The sequence below is a fragment of the Cotesia typhae genome, unplaced genomic scaffold (genome assembly GCF_013202065.1).
Source record: "Cotesia typhae breed Kobodo isofemale line unplaced genomic scaffold, CoteBio_Ctyphae contig_20, whole genome shotgun sequence".
Taxonomy (NCBI): Eukaryota; Metazoa; Arthropoda; class Insecta; order Hymenoptera; family Braconidae; genus Cotesia; species Cotesia typhae.
The window spans coordinates 4,912,843-4,922,249 of NW_027423725.1; positions in this window are offsets into that span (position 1 = coordinate 4,912,843).

The window sequence follows — 9,407 nt, forward strand, 5'->3', positions numbered from 1 at the left end:
CATTTTTATTAGGCAAGTATGAATAATCAAATTTTTTTTTCCACCTATTACAGAAATGCATTAGGGTGGTCCCATTTTGGGTATTTTTGAATTTCTTCAATTATAATATTAAGCCGATTTCAAATAACTAAAATGAAACCTTGCTATATAGTTGAACACTGAAAAAAGGTTTATACGGTTTAAGAGAATAAATAAAGAAGGTCAAAACAGCTTTACAGTCCAAGTAAAATTTTCCTTAAAATAAAAAAAAAATTTCTTCATCATAGACTAGATTTGCTCAAAAGATAATTAATCTTTCTAATAGTTCTCTAAAATCAAGAATTGATTTTTGCTATGCAGTGGTCACTTTATCCATGAAAAATATTTTTATATGACCTGATATGGTCCGAAGAATGTAATTTCTTACACTTTAAACTGAAATCCTATTTGTAGTTAATGGAAAGTAATAAACAATCTTAATAATGAAAAAAATGTGGATCAACTGATTATGCTCCGACTTTCAAACCGAAAAAGTACACAGAAAGAAAGTCTTGAGTCAAGCGTAAATTTTCCTAAATCAAGAAAATTTCTTCTTGCTCCAAAATAACTTCGGTTTTCCTTACAATTTTCTTGGTTCAAGAAATTTTTTTTTCTGTGTAGATTTGAACTTTAAGTTTTTGCTTATCGAATCATTTTCCTTATCGTTTGACTTATCGAATCTATTTTTTTTTTTTTTTTACTATTAATTAGTTAGGACAAACTAATTAAAAAAAATTGGTATTTAAGTTAAAGTAGGTAAAATAAGAATTGTTTTTGAAAAACATAAATTAATATTAATATTTTAACATAAGCCGAAAAAAAGAGAACATATTTTCATTTATATATTGTCCGATTATTAATAAAATTATTTTAGATCACACACTTGAAAAGTGACGACAAAATTTAACTATTTACATTTCTCCCTACTTGTAGAACACTTTTCTGCAAGAGTGAACTAAACTTCGGTCAAACGACATTTGAATTGAATTGGCCGATTGTTCGATCGAAAAACGCAATGTTATTGTTAAAATTCAATGAACGCCCTCTCATTCCCTCGTACTGGGGAATCGTCCCATTCTTCAGCTATTCGCCCTTTTGTCCTTTATGTGGTTGGGAGTTTGCGCAGAAAAGAGGGAGAGAATGAAGAGCTAGAGTGTTGTTTTTATTGGCCACATTTAGGGGGCAAGCTAGTGAAAATGGGCTGTTGTTTCGCCCCATGTTCACCCTCTTAGTATATATACATATATATGTATAAATGTATATATATACATAGCTTCTCATAAATATATATGTATGTGTATATATATATATATATATATATATATATATATATATATATATATATATATATATATATATATGGCTTCCAAACTTAGTAGATGCTTTGGAGAACGTCCTTGTCACTGAATAAGAATACTAAAATGTGAAGACGACGGTTGTCAATGCCACTCAGAGTACTCATCTGTTATTCCAGTACAAATTCCAACTCTCTGCCTCCTTTATCTCCATTTTTTTAAATATTTTCTCCGTCACTCATTTTCACCGGGTATTTCAATGTATAGTGTGACACTTATAATGTGAATCTAAAGAATTGCCAATTGATCTTGTCAATCAATAAAAGTTGCATGAAAATAAAAATAGCATCATTAAACCTTACTCGATAATGGAAAGTTAGATTTCAATGGGATGTATGCCAAAAAAAAATATTTCTAATTGTAAGACCACCTTTAAATTTTAATGAAAATATAACAAAAAATTTGAGAATATATATGAATAGTCAATTTTTACGTGACAACAAAAAAGAACTACTATCACTTTTTATTGTGATTATAAATAATTATAAAGTTAAAGTTATTTACAAATAAAGAGTCAAAAATCTTTTTTTGCCGTTCTTAGAATTTTAAATGAATACTATTAATTAACTAATAGATCGGTTTTTCTCATTTTTTAACTCATATATATGACGATTTTAGCATGCAATAGAAAAAATATTAATTTTTAGAGTTTTAAAATGTACTTCTTGCAAAATTTGTGAAAATTCAATCTTAAAAATCTAATTTTTCAAGTTTTTTTTTAGGCTGAACTATTAAAATTTTCACTGTAAACTGTATTTATCCAACTGTTCTATTTTACATGCAGAATTACATTGAGAAAAAAAAATTTGTGGTTGGCGTGATTTACTATTACTGATGCGATCTAAGAGCATCGTTACAGGTATGGTCCGTATCGCTATTAGTAGCCGTTTGGACCACGACCATTGCTACTCATTCAGGTGCCATGCATGTTGGATATTATCGTTATCGTTTGTATAAACACGGAAAAAAGTAAACTGTAATATTCACTCGGATTCCGATTAGTTTTTATAGTTTCAAACAGTAAAACGGACATCGGGGTGGCAAAAATGTAAATATTATAGAACTTAATGTAGAAAGTATAAAAGCCACAATTTATAATTTAATATCCAAAATAAGTAATTAGTAGTTATCACTATAGTTAATAACGACTCTTTTATCTTTAAAAATTACAGTTTCAAACAGTAAAAATTGCCATTTCAATATATAGTCCATATTATGAAGAGAAGGGGAACTCAGATGAAAGAGAAGGGGGGTCTCACTCTGGGAGAATTTAATATTTCAAACAGTAAAAATTATACTTTTAATATATACATTTTACCAGTCTAAGCAAGTCAATAATTACAGTTTGATTTTTAGCGTTGCGTTTAAAATTTACCATTTTACTTTGTAAATATTGACGTTGCTTGTATTAGAAATTTACTAACTTTATTCTATACTTTTTATATATCATAATATCATTTTTTAGGTACGAAATGATAAATATTAAAGTCTGAATTTTTAATTATTATACTTTAACATTTTAAACATTTACATGGCGAATATTACTGTTTGAAATAGTATTTTCTTCCATGTAAAGAGTAAATTGTAAGGTTTAAATTGTAAATATTACAATGTGAATAGTAGAATCATGATTTTACTGTTTGAAGTGGTAATTTTTAACAGTTGATCATTACTTATTATAAATCGACTGTTATTTATTACAGTTTACTTTTTTCCGTGAAGTTTTGCTAACCTTATTATTCTCCAGAAAACAACACGCGTATCACTGTAATCGCAATATCGTTTCGTACCTATAAAAATTGCTTTTCAGTGTACGCTTAATATTTCCAAAATCGGTTGTATTACCTTAGACATGTAGGTACAATTTAAAAGGAAAAACAACTTTCTGAAAGGGGTATTAACTAAAAACTTGAATAGACGTTAATGTAAAAATTTCATATTAAAATGAAAAGAAAAATTGATCTTGATTTAATCAGTGTATGCTTTTTCTATTCCATACACAGAAAAAAAAAATTAACTTGAATCAAGTGCAAAATTCTTGAACCAAGAATAATTTTGAAAAGTTTCGTTGTCTTGAATCAAGATGAAAAATTCTTGAATCAAAAAAAAATTAATTAAACCAAGAAAATTTTCTTAGTTTAAGAATTTTTCCACTCAAACCAAGAAGATCAAGTTCTTCAAAATTATTTACTTAAATCAAGTAAATTTTTTTTCTGTGTAACAATATTTTTTTTTTTTTAGTGTATTTTAACTAAACGAATATTTCTAAACTCAAATATACAATTGATAAAACTTCGAAAAGTATTGATTAAACCATTATTGCTTATACATTGCCATCCTAATAACGTAGATAATCGAACAAAATTCATAAATTGATGTTTAATTATATAATCAATTAAATGGACGACAAGCTATTCAGTATTTCATATTAACGTGTTCCATGGAATTTTATTAATATACATAATATTCATTTTGAAATTTAGTATATGATATGAAAATCAGTTATTGAGAATTTTTCATTCTTCCGGGTCTATACTGTCATTATACGGAAAAAGCTTCTTTGTGCCTGAAATACACCCTAAGATCTAGCAAGCCGTGGCATCTGTAATAACAACCAATGAGATCTTGTTCGTCTCCCATTATGGATGTCATCGTCGTCAGGGTTATAGACGTCGACGTCAAGTTAATGCTTTTATTTAAACGATCTCGATGATTGGTTCATAAGCGTAAAAATTATTAACTTTTTCTTCTTAAAAATTTAGATATTTAAAGTCTAAAATGATTACAAAAATCACGAATTAATTAATGTTTTGGCTTTCTTGTTGTAATATTATGATTATTAAAAGTAAATCATTATTTCATTACTTATAGGGATAAAGTAGATTTAAAGTAATGAATGGGTTAAAATAAAGAAAACAAATAAAAAAATTCGTAAAAAATATTCAAATAGCATGCGGGGCCTATATAGTAGTCGTTATAGTAATAGTATGTATAGTATAATAATGTTGGTTATTCTAGCAAACCTAACATAACACAATTTGTTGTTTAACCAAATAAATGATTTTGTTGTATTCTTTTTGGTTCTGACACATACCAGCAATGATGCTACTTAGTACACATATGACAACAAATTCAATTAAGTATATTTATTGTTACGATAGAGATTACGAGTATTTATACCAAGTTCAGTGAAGCCGATTTTAAATTATAATTCTCGAGTTAAAGTAATAGTAATACTTAAAATGCTTAGGAAAGAATGGGACAATGTACGAACGAAAATAAATGAAAAGTTACTAATTTCTTTTTCAACTTTTTATTGCTACAAATATAAAAATTATTCAAAAAACTGTGAATAGCATTATTTTGTGATAAAATTTTTTTTAGAATTTCATAATGATTGAGAAAAAATACCTAAAAATCACTATTTTTTTTTTAAATAAATAGGGATTCTTCCTTATATTTTCATCTAAATAAGTCCCATTCAAAATGGTCTACTATCATTGTCATGCAGGGTATCTTCATCTAGAGTCGTAATTTCAGGAACTGTGATTCCGGGAATGACCCTAGAGAAAACATATGTTCCCGAAAAAATTTTTTGAACTTTGTACATTACCAGTCATTGACCATCAGCTATTGGGCGTATCTGATTGATAGCCCATACAACGAATAAGGATCGGTCGATCATTGGACGATGATAGGCACCCGATCCTTGATGATCGGCCGAGAATCGGATTTTTCATTGGGCCAAGGCTGGTTGGGTATCGGATGTTAACATCGTCCCAAGACTGGCGACTAAGCATAGGCCGAGCATAGTAACCGAGCATCGGCTGATCATCGGCTGAGCATATTCAAACGGAAAAATAATTTTTAAATCAGGCTGAAGTATCGCAAAATTATTGATTTTTTTCAGTCGTATTGCTATGTAGATTTTTAATTTCGTCCTCGGGGTGCACAGGAGCGGCGAGCCTATCGAAGTTCCTTAAAAAAAATTTTAAGATTAAAATGCGATGGGAATCGAACCTGGTCCGTCTGCCTGGAAGTCTCGAAATATTACCAACTGCATTGCATGCCGTAGTTAACAGAAAGAATTTAGTTTAGCTATTTAAATGATCAACAAGTATTTTATTCCAATGCATACCAATAATTCGCTTTATAGGTACTTTATTTTCTCAATTTTTATGAGTAATTAATGAATAACTAATTGAAAAATGTTCTCTAATAAAAACGGTAAATTTATCACCTAACTTATTCGTTTGAGAATGTTTGTTATCTCCCATAAATATTCAATAATGCCAGTAAATAAAATTTAAGAAACAGCTGATGTGATATTTAGAGGAGATGCATAGCAGAAAATTTATCATATCGGCTAAGCAACGTCTGATGATCGTTTGTCGTTGCTATGAGCTTAGTAGAGCGGTCGATGATGAGCCATTCATAGGCTGATCATAAGGCGCTGATCCTTGTCCAAGCATTAATAGCCTAGCTTCGAACGATACTCTGTACACAGTAAAAAATTTATGTCATTGCTTAAAAAAATTTAATGTTAAAAATTTTTGTGTTAAATGATTAACACTATTATGTGTAAATTGAATATTTTTATGTGTAAATTTAACAATTATTATGTTAAATCAACACAAAAAAGTGTTAAATATTGAACATAAAAATTTTTTGACGCAATGATGCAAAATTTTTTACTGTGCATGGGTATGAATTTTTTACTTGAAAAGTAATTCAGTCAATATATTTGTTAATAAAAATAAAATTTTTGTAATTTACATACAATTTTTGCATTTATTTTTTATAAGTTCTGCTGAATGTATTTGTTATAAGTTCTGCAAGAAGTAAATTCATCACATCATCGGCCAAGGATAGGCTGATGATCGTAGGTCGTTAGTAAGAGCATCGATCGGTGGCCAATGGTGTACCAGCCATAGGGCGATGATAGAGCACCGATGCTCGGCCTAGCATAAGTAGCCTAGTCTTGGCCGATCATCGGTTTTTTCCAAGCATCGGTGACTTCGTATGGGAGTTTAAATGGCAGTATAAAGAAATGCCATACAATCACATTGTTACAGTACCTGTGATTCGTAAAAGATTAACCTTACTCTAATTCTAAAGATTAGCATCATTATCTTAAACGCTCAAGCTTACAATTCAACCGCGGACAGTTCAACCGAAGAACAGACAATTTTTTAATTAACACACACAAAATCTGTGAAAAAAAAAAACAAACAAGAACAAGCTTATGCGTTGATCTATTTTTGAATAAGTACACACAAAATCCACGATAAAAGCGTTCATTATACAACGATTGATTTGTCTTGTGATTGAACAATCATCGGTTAAAATGTCGCGGCTGAACTGTCTGCGGTTTAATTGTTATCGAATTTGCGATATTAAGGAGCGATCGGTATACTCCAAACCATCAAAAACTTAATTGGTAATGGTAAATATTTTCATATAGAAGTAAACTTATGAAACTCTCAGTTTGATATGTTTACACTTTATTAGGTCATGTTAATTCGACACGAGTATGGTTTTCTTAGCTTTAGAGTCAATATAAATATTATTTTGAGAAGCGTGTTTACTCGACTTCTTAACACAATGCTATAAAAAATCAGAAAATTAGCAATAAAATTTTAACGTTATTTTCATTAATTATTATACATTAAAATATTTTATTATTGTTAATTATTGACACTCGCATGATAATATCTCAATTTAAGATACTATATAAGTGGCATTCACTTTACGAAGGAACAAATGTGAACGACGATCCATTAGCTGGGAAGCCTCATCTGACGCACCCCGACATTATCAAAACACTGTCTTAAAACTTATATTCCAGTTTGTATTATCCTGTAGTAGTGGAAAAGCCATATGGGTGAGATAAAATAACAAAGTATAGGTATAGCAAGTATGTACTAAAAATATTCTTCATGTCATTAATTTTCGTTTTTATTTTATTTATTTCAGCTAATAATCAAAATCGTAATTATTATTAGTTTCTCATTTAAAATTACTTTTCTATTTATATAAATATACATATATATTCATAAATATACGCGCTGATTGCCGCGGATATTTATATATATATATATATATATATATATATATATATATATATATATATATATATATATATATATATATATATATATATATATATATATATATATACGCACGTGCACGTTTTTGTATATAAACCAACGAATGCAAAAATGAATTCTAATTTTCTGAATATGATCATTATAAAAAAATATTATTTGTCAATTAAACAGTTTACCCTCTCCGGATACAAAAAAATTTTATTATTAATGTTGATTAAAAAAATTTATTTTTAATAAACGATGATGAGAATCTTAAATGTTGACTGCCAAGGAAGATATCTGAAAATATTATTTTAAAGCCTTAATTTTTTTGTCAAGATAAATGGAAACAAATCTAAACAAAATGGTTCTTGACTTTTTTGATCTTCAGTATCTTACAGATCAAGCGATGAGGCATGGAACGATTTTTCATAATTACAAAAGTAGGCAATTCATGAAAATACACTCTTTTGAAATGAATCAATGGATTTAACTGATTCACCAAAGAAATTCTCATTCAGTGGTTGGAATCAATAAAATTCCACTGATTAATTTTAAAAGAGTATATATAAAATCAAATTTCGAAATTGTATACATGACATTATAAACATGTTTCTTACTTCTTTCGGTTAAATTTAAATACGTCAATGAACTTTGTTGGGAAAAAAGACATTAATTCATATTTTTAACTTTTCCCTATGAAAATTAATATTATCAAAAATTCGGGGATCAAAGTTATAGAACGAAAAAATTGTGAACCGCCAGCAGTATCAAAATGATTGATCCCTCGTTAGGAAAAAGAATTCAAAACAATTAACTATTTTAATTCTTTATGAGCGGAGGAATTTAAAAGTATTTAAAATATTCAGAATTACTATAAACAATCCCAATTTTGTTGTTTCAACACTGATGAAAAGTCAACTTGATTCAAGAGAAAAAATCTTAAACCAAGGGTACCATTTTGAAAAAAATTTTCTAGGGTCAAGAGAAAAAATTCTCGAATCAAGAAAAATTCAGTAAAACTGAGAATAATTTCTTCAAAACTAAATGAACAAGTTTTCGATATCAGTATGGTAAAAAAATGTATTCACAAAACCAGTTGATCTTTATTAAAAAAAAATAATGATTCTAATTATTAATTTGGCGTCAAACAATGCCGTCAGTTGATTTAAAAAAATTCAAATAATTGGTATCAACAGATCTTTTTGTTTGATTTATTATATTCAATGCGAGCCATTTAAGTTTCTGTAAGCATTTTTATTGCAAATTTTAAAGCGATTTCTTCTTATAGATTAATTTAATTAGCTTCAATATTCTTAATAAATTTCAGGCCAATTCAATACCCCAATCGTATTTATATATTTGTAAATCCAAATATTTTCAAATTATTACACTCAATTAAAACATTGATAATAGATATTTTTTACCTGGCTCAGTTAAATGATTTTTAATTAATTTTATCATAAAATTTTAAATAAACTATACCCTTAATAGCCAGCGCTTTCTCAGAAAGTAGTTGACTTTTAGTAGTTACGATTAACTTAACATTAAATTGGTGGTAATTCTTTACTAAATAACATTTATAAGCAAATCGACGGAAATCAACGGCTGCAACTTCTATACAAGTTAACAATCAAACTTGTAGTTAAATTTCCCTTTAACATTACAACAATTTGACTGAAATACATGTACAGCAAGTTTTGTCGTCTATTTTGCTTTGCCAACTCTTTCCGTCAAGTTAGCTTCAAATTGTGGACGTAGATTGACGGCAAGTTTCAGGTAAGATGGCTACCAGGGTGTTTTTTTTTTTTTTTTCGATATATCAAGAAAATACAACAATAAAAATTAATTTACTTACAGTACTTAAACTCACAATTTAGAGTTGCCCACACATGTATCTGCAGATGGCATTTTTTCCAACACGACTTTCTTTCATGCCATCATA